The sequence below is a fragment of the Zea mays genome, chromosome 1, assembly GCF_902167145.1.
Source record: "Zea mays cultivar B73 chromosome 1, Zm-B73-REFERENCE-NAM-5.0, whole genome shotgun sequence".
In the NCBI taxonomy this organism is placed as follows: Eukaryota; Viridiplantae; Streptophyta; class Magnoliopsida; order Poales; family Poaceae; genus Zea; species Zea mays.
This window is the reverse complement of record NC_050096.1, coordinates 241,655,254-241,670,375: the sequence shown is the minus strand read 5'-3', so window position 1 is coordinate 241,670,375 and position 15,122 is coordinate 241,655,254. Positions and strand designations below refer to the sequence as shown.

At 42.8% G+C, this 15,122-nt stretch overlaps 1 protein-coding gene across 1 annotated transcript in view; it reads left to right on the top strand.

Moving 5' to 3' along the window:
• The window catches only part of LOC115565779 (ubiquitin-conjugating enzyme family), a 39,197-nt gene that overhangs the window by 16,791 nt on the left and 7,284 nt on the right, over positions 1-15,122 (top strand). The gene's annotated exons all lie outside the window — the stretch shown is intronic.

Genomic DNA, 15,122 nt, shown 5'->3' with positions numbered 1-15,122 from the left:
GAGGAACTGAAGCAATATTTGATAGATTTAACAACATTAACTCCACCAACGCCAGGGGTTCCTTTGTTATTATATGTGGCAGCTTCGCACTCAGCGGTAAGTGCAGCGCTTGTTCAGGAGAAGCTTGATGGCCAAGTCAAGAAGCAGGTCCCAGTGTATTTTGTATCTGAAGTTCTTAGTATATCAAAGAAAAACTATACAGAATTGGAGAAGGTGTTATATGCTGTTTTGATGGCATCCAGGAAGCTTCGGCATTACTTTCAAGCATACAATATTGTTGTTCCTTCTTCGCAGCCGTTGAAGGATATTATGAGAAATAGAGAAGCTACTAGGCGAATTGGAAAATGGGCTGCAGAGCTCAATGAATTTTGCATTGATTATGTGCATAGATCTTCGATCCAGTCTCAAGCGTTGGCAGATTTTATCGTCGATTGGACGCCAGGGGCTCAGGATAAAGAAACAAATAAAGATGCCGAAGTATGGACAGTGTTTTGCGATGGGTCTTGGGGAACCTTCGGAGCAGGAGCAGCCGCTGTGTTGGTCTCACCATCCAAAGTTAAAACTTGTTATGCGGCAAGACTCGATTTTAGTTGTACAAACAATATTACTGAGTACGAAGCCCTGCTTTTGGGTCTTCGAAAGTTAAAAGCAATGGGAGTCAGAAGGGCCATTCTTAAAACTGATTCCCAGGTTGTTTCGGGTCATATTGACAAGAGTTGCAAGGCTAAAGATCCGAAACTTGAAAAATATCTAGACACGGTCCGAAGAGTCGAAGCTTCCTTCGAAGGATTTTCTGTCAAAAATATACCTCGAGGACAAAATGAGCATGCTGATTTGCTAGCTAAGTCAGCAGCACAGGGGCTGCCCTTACCTTTGGATGTGTTCTTCGAAACAATAAAAACACCTTCAGTGGAACTTCTTGAAAGAGCAGTCCTCAATATATCTCCTGTTTATAGCGAAGATTGGAGAACTGAGATCATCTCTTACCTTCAGGGTAAATTCCTTTCAGATGACGAAACTTATAACAGGAGGATAGAGGCAAGAGCTCGTCCATATGTCATGATAGAAGGGGAGTTGTACAAGCATGGAGTTTGTGCTCCACTACTCAAGTGTTTATCTAGAACCGAAGGCATAGAATTGATGAAAGAAATACATGCAGGCCTGTGCGGATCTCACATTGGATCTAGGCCATTACTTGGAAAAGTTTTCCGTCAAGGGTTTTATTGGCCGAAGGCAGCTTCGGATGCAGCGGAATTAGTTCAAAAATGCGAAGGTTGTCAGAAATGTGCAAGAGATCAAAAACAACCTTCGTCCTTAACCCAGCTCATACAACCCATTTGGCCATTGCAAAGGTGGGGCCTTGACTTGTTAGGTCCGTTACCACCGGCCCAAGGAAACTTAATATATGTTGTAGTGGCTGTGGAATATTTTTCTAAATGGATTGAGGCAAAGCCTTTAGCCACAATAACTTCGGCCACCATCCAAAAGTTTTTCTGGCAGAATATTGTTTGTCGTTTCGGGGTATCAAAGGCCATCACTGTAGATAATGGAACACAGTTCGACTCCAAAGCTTTCAGAGATTTCTGTGATCAAATTGGTACGAAGATCCATTTTGCATCAGTCAGGCATCCGGAGTCAAACGGACTCGTTGAAAGAGCCAATGGCATTATAATGACAGGAATAATGAAGTTAATCTTCAATCAACCTAGGGGAAAGTGGTCAGATCAATTAATCAAAGTGGTATGGAGCCACAACACAACAATATCAAGGTCAACAGGCTTTACTCCATTCAAACTATTGTTTGGTGACGAAGCAATAACTCCGGAGGAAGCCAAAGCTGGATCAATAAGAGTAGTAGCTTCGGCAGAGTCAGATTCTGAAGCTGTTTATTCTGTGGAAAAAGATGCTATAGAAGGGATCAGGCTTCAAGCTGTGGAGAACATCAATAAGTATCAAGCCGAAACAATCAAATGGCGTGATAGAAAGGTTCGGCTAAAGAATATTGAGCCAGGACATTTGGTGCTTCGGCGAGTGACTAACCCAGATACAATGGGCAAGTTGCAGTTGAAATGAGAGGGACCTTTTTTGGTAGCATCTTCGTCAAGTCCCGGTTCATACAGATTGAAGGATATGGACGGCAACGACATTCCTAGATCTTGGAATGCGGATGAGCTTCGGCGATATTATGTGTAACTTGATGTAATTTTTTATGTTTTTTCTTTTTCATGGCACCCTTTTCCTTTCTGAAGGGGGAGAAAGGTTTTTAATGGGGCCATCATATGTAATTTTCTTTTTTAGTTCTATAAGAGCAAAATCCCCCAAGGAATGTAAATGTAAAAAGCTGAGAACGCACCATCGAGTGCCGAAAAGTAAAAGGCGAAGAAGCTCCAAAGTCGTTCCTAAGGGAATGCAGAGCTTACAGCGAAAAGTCAACGCTAATTCCGCCAAAAGTAAAAGGCGAAGAAGCTCCAAAGTCGTTCCTAAGGGAATGCAGAGCTTATAGCGAAAAGTCAACGCTGATTCCGCCGAAAGTAAAAGGCGAAGAAGCTCCAAAGTCGTTTCTAAGGGAATGCAGAGCTTACAGCGAAAAGTTAGCACTGATATGTGATTGTTTCTAAGGAAATAATGGCTGTGATTATGGCTTCGGATATGTGTTTGGACATTCATTTGCACATCACATTACATCATAGCATTTGCATTCATAAACATGCATCCAGGCATATGTAGCATAATCATCATCATAGCATAAGTGGTTGCTTCGGCAAAAAGAAAAGAAGAGCTTCTTCGTGTACGAAAAGAAGAGCTTCGGAGGAAAGGGAAATGTTGTTTTCTATGCTTCGCTGTGTACGAAAAGAAGGGAAAGTGTTTTTTTCGCCTTCGGCTCAAAAAGATAATTTCGTCCACATCAAAGCACCTCTCATACATTAATGGAAGGATAAGAACATATTACAAGGTATGAACAGAATTCATTAAAGACAAGTTTAGTTACATTTACAAAAGTTATCTCAAAAGTTTCTTGAGTCTGTCTACAGTCTACTCCTATTTAATCTTCGAGGGACTTCAGCTTCGGCGTCATTCTTTTTAACCATCGGCTTCGGCTTCGTCATCCTACATGAATTAAGTTGTTGTAAGTCAAAATCGAGCTTGAAGGAAGAGGTAAGCACAAGGTATGATTTCTTACTGGTTCAAGATGACTCCGAGCTTCGTCTCCAGCCTTTTCTCGCCCGCCTTTTGTCCATATCATCTTTACGAATCTATTGGAAATGCTTCGGGCGAGATCAGGAATGTCATCTAGAATTGATGGTGATAAAGTGAAATTGGGCCTATTGACAATCTTTCCATGATCGCAGCCAGCTTTTAGGAAAGCTGCAGCAGTGCCCCGAGAAGCTACCCAGGCGCAGAAGTCACCGTGCCCGGCTATAACTTCGTCAAGCTCATTAATTTCACCCTCAATATGTTCGAAGGCCTTTGGTAAATCTTCAGCTGACGGGGTGAACTTCTCACTGCTAGCTCCGACTGAATGGAAAATTTTTCTCAGTCGTTGAATACATTTGTTGCTAAATTCTAAACATTTGTCTTGAAGGCCTGCCAATAGTTCTTTCAAAACTGAATTTTGTTGGACTTCGGCTTCAAGTTTTGCATTAAGTTCTTGCTTTTCTTGTTCAAACTGTTCAGATTGGCAGAGAAGCTTCGTGTTCAGTTCTGTTATCTTAGCTTCGGCTTCCGCCAATAAGCCTTCAGCTGCTTGAAGCTCGAAGTTCTTCTTTTCAATAGTAGCTAATTGCTCTTTTATTTTGCCTTCTAAATTTTCAATTATAACTTCGTGTTTCTTGTCTTCCAGATCTTTCTGCATTTTCAAAGCTTTGCTCAACAGCATACTCTGCACGAAAACAACCTTCGTTAGACATGTCTTCATTATCCAAAACAATAAAAGTCAGGGGAAAAATAGTTCACCTTGAAATTGAAATAAAATAAACTACCAACGATATGTTGTCGTCGGTAGCGGCTAATGTCCGTTTCTAGCTTCGGAAAACCGATACTCTTTGACAGAGTACCGATAACCTTAGCTCCAGTTTGATTTCGGATACAGTCCAATTTTTCATCATCAATACCTCCGAAGAGGAGTGCTCCTGGTTTATATCCGCAAGATTTGGCGTACTCTTTAAGCTCTTCTACTTCGGTTTTTGACAATTTTTCTCCAACTAAATTTTGAAACATGAAGGCCTCGTCATCTGAAGCTTCGTCAGCTTCGTCAACAATTCCCTTTTCTTTCCTAGGCACTGCAGCCATGGCCTCTTCGGCGGCAGTAGTAGCTTCTTCTGTGGCCATGTCTAGCAGCATTTTGTTGATATGTTCGATTGTGCTTTCCAAGTTCAAATCTTCAATTGAAGTAGCTTCGGCAGCTGGGACCTCCGAAGGTGTGATTTCAATATTTGTTATTTCTTCATCTGCTGGTATCTTCTGAGCTGAAGCTCTCGGTGGTGTTTTGTCAATCACTTCTGTCACTGCGATGATTCTTTGTCTCTTTGTTTTAGTCGTTTTCTTCGTTTTTTCCGGCTCCTTTTCCTTCTGAAAAAACTTTTTCAGTTGAGGCCCCAATGGACTTAGCTTCGCAGGCAGGGTTTCAGTCATTACCTTTAAAATTTCTTCCACGTCAGTGGCAGAGTGTGATGCGGGAGTCTCCTCTTCGTCGGATACTTTTTGCTTCGGAGATGTTACTTTCCTTTTCTTCGGAATTTTCTTCTCTTTTGATGGTTCTTTCTCATCTTCATTTAAAGCTTCGGCTATCATTTTCCTTTTCCGGCCTCCGACACCTTTATTCAAATTTTCGTAGTCAGGGTATTCAAAACCCAAGGCGTCCAGCACTCGATTCAATCTTCGCTTCGGACGGGTGCCGAAGGCCGCAGTCATCAACTGATCTTCTTTTTTGGAGTAATTGCCGAGTATTTCATTGCACATTACTTCAATTGTATCCAGCCACTCTTGGCAAGGTGTTTTAAAGTATTTCTTAAACTTAAAATAGTAAGGCAACCGCACAAGTTCTCCTTCTTTTTTCTCCCCCTCTAGCTTCGGCATTTCCCATTCTTTTAAACTAGGAAAAACCCTGAAAGCCAAAAACTCCTAAACCAGGTCTCTTGTACTGATATGCTCTGAAATAATTCTGAATTCATCCAACGCTTGTTGGGTTGGACCTTCTGGTGTCATGTTGCAACGAGGTCGGGTTTCTCCGAAGATTAGTTCAAGTGGACTTTGCACAAGCTTCTCCTTGTCATCATCAACCTTGACATAGAACCACTCCGACTTCCAGCCTGCTGACCATTTGCTTCGGTAGCTGATTACAGGAAACTTTGTGGTTTTCCGATAAGCAAAGTTATAGCAACCAAAATTGTCATGCAATCCATCTTTTCTAGCCTTCGTCTGATAGTGCAGCTCGTGAACTCGACAAAAGCTGTCCGCAAACAGCTCCACCGCTTGGCTTCGGAGGGCCTAGATATAAACACTAAGCCTAACGATAGCGTTAGGAGTCAACTGATGAAAGTAGATATCAAACCTCTTCAGTACCTCTGCAATAATCCCATGTAGGGAGAATCTTAATCCAGCCTTTAGAAAGCTCTTGAAAATGACTATTTCATCTTTCTCCGGCTTTGGGGTAGTTTCTTCCCCCCCGAAGCGTAATAGCTTCTTCTGGCTTTCACTGAAAAAACCCGACTTTACCATCTTGGAGAGATCAGCCTTCGAAACAGTAGATTTTCCGAAGTCCAAGTGGCTGGGTTTACTTGGCATAGCAATACGATAATCATCTTCAGGATCAGTTTCCTCAATGTTCTCTTCTTCTACTTCGGCAGTTGCTTCTTCTGCATCGGCACTGGGGATTTTTTCCGAAGTTACCAGCCCGGATCGTTGCGTTGCTTCGGAGATGGGAATAGTCTCCGAACCTTCAGCTTCACCTCCCTCACGCTCAACTCTAGCAGTAGAACGCACTCTGGCTATTTAATTCCGAATTTGTGGGAATTAAATACTTTTTCTTTCGAAGTTTTTTCTTCTGACGAAGCAGGTTTCAAGCTGGAGCTTCGATTCGATTCCGAGAGTCAAGCTTCGGCTATGGTTAAAAATTTTGGCAGCAAAACAGTGCAAATAGCAATGAATGCTGTGGTAACTTCACACCTACTCGTTTGTTTATATAGTACTGAAGGTAAGAAGGCGAAGCGCCAGGATTTTTACACCAGGCGGACAGCCGCTTGCACTCGCTGCGCGGTGGACCGCAGAGACCAAATAGTAATTCTGCAAGGTGGGACCGCTATGCGCTGGGAAACTGAATCGTTTCTCGATAACGAGCTCAGGGAAGGTGTTTTTTGGACCTTCGGCTTCCTGAAGCTTAGGAGACTTTTTTCACGGATCAAGCTCGTTACGAAAAACGATCTAGCGCCGCGAAAGGGGCTACTGTTGGGACTATGCTTCGTCGCCGAAGGTCTTGAAGGAAGAAGCAATTTTCTGCTGAAGCTGTTCGTATGAGATGACCGAAGGTTCCTCTTCGTGAAGCTTCGGAATTTATAAACCGACATAAAAGTAGGATGACCTTTTAGTCCATATATGTTTGAGTCACCGTTGTAATTCTTTATGAGGGGCATAATTGTAATTCCTCACAGGCCACGCCCTGTGCCAGTGATTACAAGATTGCGTGAACAGTACAGAGGTACTGTTCACCTATTTATAGGCACAGGGCGTGGCCTGTGAGGAATTACAATTATGCCCCTCATAAGGAATTACAACGGTGACTCAAACATATATGGACTAAAAGGTCATTCTACTTTTATGTCGGTTTATAAATTCCGAAGCTTCACGAAGAGGAACCTTCGGTCATCTCATACGAACAGCTTCAGCAGAAAATTGCTTCTTCCTTCAAGACCTTCGGCGACGAAGCATAGTCCCAACAGTAGCCCCTTTCGCGGCGCTAGATCGTTTTTCGTAACGAGCTTGATCCGTGAAAAAAGTCTTCTAAGCTTCAGGAAGCCGAAGGTCCAAAAAACACCTTCCCTGAGCTCGTTATCGAGAAACGATTCAGTTTCCCAGCGCATAGCGGTCCCACCTTGCAGAGTTACTGTTTGGTCTCTGCGGTCCACCGCGCAGCGAGTGCAAGCGGCTGTCCGCCTGGTGTAAAAATCCTGGCGCTTCGCCTTCTTACCTGCAGTACTATATAAATAGACGAGTAGGTGTGAAGTTACCACAACATTCATTGCTATTTGCACTGTTTTGCTGCCAAAATTTTTAACCATAGCCGAAGCTTGACTCTCGGAATCGAATTGAAGCTCCAGCTTGAAACCTGCTTCGTCAGAAGAAAAAACTTCGGAAGAAAAAGTATTTAATTCCCACAAATTCGGAATTAAATGGCCAGAGTGCGTTCTACTGCTAGGGTTGAGCGTGAGGGAGGTGAAGCTGAAGGTTCGGAGACTATTCCCATCTCCGAAGCAATGCAACGATCCGGGCTGGTAACTTCGGAAAAAATCCCCAGTGCCGATGCAGAAGAAGCAACTGCCGAAGTAGAAGAAGAGAACATTGAGGAAACTGATCCTGAAGATGATTATCGTATTGCTATGCCAAGTAAACCCAGCCACTTGGACTTCGGAAAATCTACTGTTTCGAAGGCTGATCTCTCCAAGATGGTAAAGTCGGGTTTTTTCAGTGAAAGCCAGAAGAAGCTATTACGCTTCGGGGGGAAGAAACTACCCCAAAGCCGGAGAAAGATGAAATAGTCATTTTCAAGAGCTTTCTAAAGGCTGGATTAAGATTCCCCCTACATGGGATTATTGCAGAGGTACTGAAGAGGTTGGGTATCTACTTTCATCAGTTGACTCCTAACGCTATCGTTAGGCTTAGTGTTTATATCTGAGCCCTCCGAAGCCAAGCGGTGGAGCCGTTTGCGGACAGCTTTTGTCGAGTTCACGAGCTGCACTATCAGACGAAGGCTAGAAAAGATGGGTTGCATGACAATTTTGGTTGATATAACTTTGCTTATCGGAAAACCACAAAGTTTCCTATAATCAGCTACCGAAGCAAATGGGCAGCAGGCTGGAAGTCGGAGTGGTTCTATGTCAAGGTTGATGATGACAAGGAGAAGCTTGTGCAAAGTCCACTTGAACTAATCTTCGGAGAAACCCGACCTCGTTGCAACATGACACCAGAAGGTCCAACCCAACAAGCGTTGGATGAATTCAGAATTATTTCAGAGCATATCAGTACAAGAGACCTGGTTCAGGAGTTTTTGGCTTTCAGGGTTTTTCCTAGTTTAAAAGAATGGGAAATGCCGAAGCTAGAGGGGGAGAAAAAAGAAGGAGAACTTGTGCGGTTGCCTTACTATTTCAAGTTTAAGAAATACTTTAAAACACCTTGCCAAGAGTGGCTGGATACAATTGAAGTAATGTGCAATGAAATACTCGGCAATTACTCCAAAAAAGAAGATCAGTTGATGACTGCGGCCTTCGGCACCCGTCCGAAGCGAAGATTGAATCGAGTGCTGGACGCCTTGGGTTTTGAATACCCTGACTACGAAAATTTGAATAAAGGTGTCGGAGGCCGGAAAAGGAAAAGGATAGCCGAAACTTTAAATGAAGATGAGAAAGAACCATCAAAAGAGAAGAAAATTCTGAAGAAGAGGAAAGTAACATCTCCGAAGCAAAAAGTATCCGACGAAGAGGAGACTCCCGCATCACACTCTGCCACTGACGTGGAAGAAATTTTGAAGGTAATGACTGAAACCCTGCCTGCGAAGCTAAGTCCATTGGGGCCTCAACTGACAAAGTTTTTTCAGAAGGAAAAGGAGCCGGAAAAAACGAAGAAAACGACTAAAACAAAGAGACAAAGAATCATCGCAGTGACAGAAGTGATTGACAAAACACCACCGAGAGCTTCAGCTCAGAAGATACCAGCAGATAAAGAAATAACAAATATTGAAATCACACCTTCGGAGGTCCCAGCTGCCGAAGCTACTTCAATTGAAGATTTGAACTTGGAAAGCACAATCGAACATATCGACAAAATGCTGCTAGACATGGCCACAGAAGAAGCTACTACTGCCGCCGAAGAGGCCATGGCTGCAGTGCCTAGGAAAGAAAAGGGAATTGCTGACGAAGCTGACGAAGCTTCAGATGACGAGGCTTTCATGTTTCAAAAATTAGTTGGAGAAAAATTGTCAAAAACCGAAGTAGAAGAGCTTAAAGAGTACGCCAAATCTTGCGGATATAAACCAGGAGCACTCCTCTTCGGAGGTATTGATGATGAAAAATTGGACTGTATCCGAAATCAAACTGGAGCTAAGGTTATCGGTACTCTGTCAAAGAGTATCGGTTTTCCGAAGCTAGAAACGGACATTAGCCGCTACCGACGACAACATATCGTTGGTAGTTTATTTTATTCCAATTTCAAGGTGAACTATTTTTCCCCTGACTTTTATTGTTTTGGATAATGAAGACATGTCTAACGAAGGTTGTTTTCGTGCAGAGTATGCTGTTGAGCAAAGCTTTGAAAATGCAGCAAGATCTGAAAGACAAGAAACACAAAGTTATAATTGAAAATTTAGAAGGCAAAATAAAAGAGCAATCAGCTACTATTGAAAAGAAGAACTTCGAGCTTCAAGCAGCTGAAGGCTTATTGGCGGAAGCCGAAGCTAAGATAACAGAACTGAACACGAAGCTTCTCTGCCAATCTGAACAGTTTGAACAAGAAAAGCAAGAACTTAATGCAAAACTTGAAGCCGAAGTCCAACAAAATTCAGTTTTGAAAGAACTATTGGCGGGCCTTCAAGACAAATGTTTAGAATTTAGCAACAAATGTATTCAACGACTGAGAAAATTTTTCCATTCAGTCGGAGCTAGCAGTGAGAAGTTCACCCCGTCAGCTGAAGATTTACCAAAGGCCTTCGAACATATTGAGGGTGAAATTGATGAGCTTGACGAAGTTATAGCCGGGCACGGTGACTTCTGCGCCTGGGTAGCTTCTCGGGGCACTGCTGCAGCTTTCCTAAAAGCTGGCTGCGATCATGGAAAGATTGTCAATAGGCCCAATTTCACTTTATCACCATCAATTCTAGATGACATTCCTGATCTCGCCCGAAGCATTTCCAATAGATTCGTAAAGATGATATGGACAAAAGGCGGACGAGAAAAGGCTGGAGACGAAGCTCGGAGTCATCTTGAACCAGTAAGAAATCATACCTTGTGTTTACCTCTTTCTTCAAGCTCGATTTTGACTTACAACAACTTAATTCATGTAGGATGACGAAGCCGAAGCCGATGGTTAAAAAGAATGACGCCGAAGCTGAAGTCCCTCGAAGATTAAATAGGAGTAGACTGTAGACAGACTCAAGAAACTTTTGAGATAACTTTTGTAAATGTAACTAAATTTGTCTTTAATGAATTCTGTTCATACCTTGTAATATGCTCTTATCCTTCCATTAATGTATGAGAGGTGCTTTGATGTGGACGAAATTATCTTTTTGAGCCGAAGGCGAAAAAAACACCTTCCCTTCTTTTCGTACACAGCGAAGCATAGAAAACAACATTTCTCTTTCCTCCGAAGCTCTTCTTTTCGTACACGAAGAAGCTCTTCTTTTCTTTTTGCCGAAGCAACCACTTATGCTATGATGATGATTATCCTACATATGCCTGGATGCATGTTTATGAATGCAAATGCTATGATGCAATGTGATGTGCAAATGAATGTCCAAACACATATCCGAAGCCATAATCACAACCATTATTTCCTTAGAAACAATCACATATCAGTGCTAACTTTTCGCTGTAAGCTCTGCATTCCCTTAGGAACGACTTTGGAGCTTCTTCGCCTTTTACTTTCGGCGGAATCAGCGTTGACTTTTTGCTATAAGCTCTGCATTTCCTTAGTAACGACTTTGGAGCTTCTTCGCCTTTTACTTTCGGCGGAATCAGTGTTGACTTTTCGCTATAAGCTCTGCATTCCCTTAATAACGACTTTGGAGCTTCTTCGCCTTTTACTTTCGGCGGAATTAGCGTTGACTTTTCGCTGTAAGCTCTGCATTCCCTTAGGAACGACTTTGGAGCTTCTTCGCCTTTTACTTTTCGGCACTCGATGGTGCGTTCTCAGCTTTTACATTTACATTCCTTAGGGGATTTTGCTCTTATAGAACTAAAAAAAGGAAATTACATATGATGGCCCCATTAAAAACTTTTCTCCCCCTTCAGAAAGGAAAAGGGTGCCATGAAAAAAAAACATAAAAAATTACATCAAGTTACACATAATATCGCCGAAGGTCATCCGCATTCCAAGATCTAGAAATGTCGTTGCCGTCCATATCCTTCAATCTGTATGAACCGGGTCTTGACGAAGATGCTACCAAAAAAGGTCCCTCCCATTTCAACTGCAACTTGCCCACTGTATCTGGGTTAGCCACTCGCCGAAGCACCAAATGTCCTGGCTCAATATTCTTTAGTCGAACCTTTCTATCACGCCATTTGATTGTTTCGGCTTGATACTTATTGATGTTCTCCACAGCTTGAAGCCTGATCCCTTCTATAGCATCTTTTTCCACAGAATAAACAGCTTCAGAATCTGACTCTGCCGAAGCTACTACTCTTATTGATCCAGCTTTGGCTTCCTCCGGAGTTATTGCTTCGTCACCAAACAATAGTTTGAATGGAGTAAAGCCTGTTGACCTTGATATTGTTGTGTTGTGGCTCCATACCACTTTGATTAATTGATCTGACCACTTTCCCCTAGGTTGATTGAAGATTAACTTCATTATTCCTGTCATTATAATGCCATTGGCTCTTTCAACGAGTCCGTTTGACTCCGGATGCCTGACTGATGCAAAATGGATCTTCGTACCAATTTGATCACAGAAATCTCTGAAAGCTTCGGAGTCGAACTGTGTTCCATTATCTACAGTGATGGCCTTTGGTACCCCGAAACGACAAACAATATTCTGCCAGAAAAACTTTTGGATGGTGGCCGAAGTTATTGTGGCTAAAGGCTTTGCCTCAATCCATTTAGAAAAATATTCCACAGCCACTACAACATATCTTAAGTTTCCTTGGGCCGGTGGTAACGGACCTAACAAGTCAAGGCCCCACCTTTGCAATGGCCAAATGGGTTGTATGAGCTGGGTTAAGGACGAAGGTTATTTTTGATCTCTTGCACATTTCTGACAACCTTCGCATTTTTGAACTAATTCCACTGCATCCGAAGCTGCCTTCGGCCAATAAAACCCTTGACGGAAAACTTTTCCAAGTAACGGCCTAGATCCAATGTGAGATCCGCACAGGCCTGCATGTATTTCTTTCATCAATTCTATGCCTTCGGTTCTAGATAAACACTTGAGTAGTGGAGCACAAACTCCATGCTTGTACAACTCCCCTTCTATCATGACATATGGACGAGCTCTTGCCTCTATCCTCCTGTTATAAGTTTCGTCATCTGAAAGGAATTTACCCTGAAGGTAAGAGATGATCTCAGTTCTCCAATCTTCGCTATAAACAGGAGATATATTGAGGACTGCTCTTTCAAGAAGTTCCACTGAAGGTGCTTTTATTGTTTCGAACAACACATCCGAAGGTAAGGGCAGCCCCTGTGCTGCTGACTTAGCTAGCAAATCAGCATGCTCATTTTGTCCTCGAGGTATATTTTTGACAGAAAATCCTTCGAAGGAAGCTTCGACTCTTCGGACCGTGTCTAGATATTTTTCAAGTTTCGGATCTTTAGCCTTGCAACTCTTGTCAATATGACCCGAAACAACCTGGGAATCAGTTTTAAGAATGGCCCTTCTGACTCCCATTGCTTTTAACTTTCGAAGACCCAAAAGCAGGGTTCGTACTCAGTAATATTGTTTGTACAACTAAAATCGAGTCTTGCCGCATAACAAGTTTTAACTTTGGATGGTGAGACCAACACAGCGGCTGCTCCTGCTCCGAAGGTTCCCCAAGACCCATCGCAAAACACTGTCCATACTTCGGCATCTTTATTTGTTTCTTCATCCTGAGCCCCTGGCGTCCAATCGACGATAAAATCTGCCAACGCTTGAGACTGGATCGAAGATCTATTCACATAATCAATGTAAAATTCATTGAGCTCTGCAGCCCATTTTCCAATTCGCCTAGTAGCTTCTCTATTTCTCATAATATCCTTCAACGGCTGCGAAGAAGGAACAACAATATTGTATGCTTGAAAGTAATGCCGAAGCTTCCTGGATGCCATCAAAACAGCATATAACACCTTCTCCAATTCTGTATAGTTTTTCTTTGATATACTAAGAACTTCAGATACAAAATACACTGGGACCTGCTTCTTGACTTGGCCATCAAGCTTCTCCTGAACAAGCGCTGCACTTACCGCTGAGTGCGAAGCTGCCACATATAATAACAAAGGAACCCCTGGCGTTGGTGGAGTTAATGTTGTTAAATCTATCAAATATTGCTTCAGTTCCTCGAAGGCTTTTTGTTGGCTTGGTCCCCATTGAAAGACTTCGGCTGATTTCAACACTTCGAAGAATGGTAAATTTCTTTCTGCTGATCTGGATATAAATCTATTAAGAGATGCCAACCTCCCTGTCAATCTTTGGGCCCCCTTTTTTGTAGTTGGTGGCTCCATTCGAAGTATAGCTTCAATTTTACTTAGATTAGCTTCAATTCCCTTTGTTGAAACCAAGCATCCAAGAAATTTCCCCTTCTTTACTCCGAAGACACATTTTTCTGGATTCAACTTTAGGCCAGCTTGTCTGAAACTGGCAAAGGTCTCCTGCAAATCAGCAATGTGATTTTCCTGTTTCGTGCTTTTTACAATGATGTCATCAACATAAGTTAGCACATTTCTGCCTATCTGAGACTGGAGAACCTTCGCAGTCATTCTGCTGAAACTTCCTCCAGCGTTCTTGAGCCCCTCAGGCATCCGAAGATAGCAATATGTGCCACTTGGGGTTATGAAGCTAGTCTTCGGCTCATCTTCCTTCTTCATCCAGATTTGGTGGTAGCCTGAGTAACAGTCTAGTAGACTCATGAGCTCTGAAGAAGCTGCTGCATCAACTAAAGAGTCTATTCTTGGTAAAGGGAATTCGTCCTTCGGACAGGCCTTGTTGAGATCTGTAAAATCGATACACATTCGCCATTTGCCATTGGCCTTTTTTACCATAACAGTATTAGCTAGCCATTCTGGGTACTTTACTTCTCTGATAACTCCTGCACTGAGGAGTCTTTTGACTTCATTACGAGCACCTTCGGCCTTGTCATCAGACATTTTCCGAAGCCTCTGCTTTATGGGTCTGAAGGATGGGTCAACATTGAGCGAGTGTTCAATAACATCCCTGTTAACCCCGCAAAGATCATTGGCTGACCATGCAAAAACATCTTTGTTGTTGAACAAAAACCTTATCAAGGTTTTCTCCTGTTCTTCGGATAATTGAGAGCCCAACAGCACCCTCTGCTCTGCTATGTCCTCACATAAGAGCATGGGCTTCGGTTGATCTGCTGAAGCTGCTTTCTCCCTCCTAAATTTGTATTGTTCACAAGCTTCAGCTCCATCTATGTTATGGATTGCTTTTGAGTCAGCCCAGTTTCCCTCAGCCCTTCTGGCAGCTTCCTGACTCCCATGAATAGCAATGGGTCCTTGATCCGAAGGTATCTTCATGCAGAGGTAAGCAGGATGAAGAATTGCTTCGAAAGCATTGAGGGTGCCACGACCAATAATTGCATTGTAAGGGTATTCCATGTCAACAATGTCAAACACAACTTGCTCAGTTCTGGTGTTGTTGATGAATCCGAAGGTTACTGGCATGGTGATCTTGCCCAGTGCTACAATCTGTCTTCCTCCGAAGCCACAGAGAGGGTGTGTAGCATCATGAATCTTATCTTCTGGCTCTTGCATTTGCCTGAAGGCCTTAGCAAATATGATATCAGCTGCACTGCCTGTATCAACCAAGACATTGTGGACCAGAAACCCTTTGATAACGCAAGAAATAACCATAGCATCGTTATGAGGAAAATCCTTGAGCTGAAGGTCCTCCTGGGAGAAGGTGATTGGTATGTGGGACCACTTTGACTTGATGAAGGGTCCCTGCACTCCAACATGTTGTACCCTTCTCTGCGCCTCTTTCTTTTGCTTTT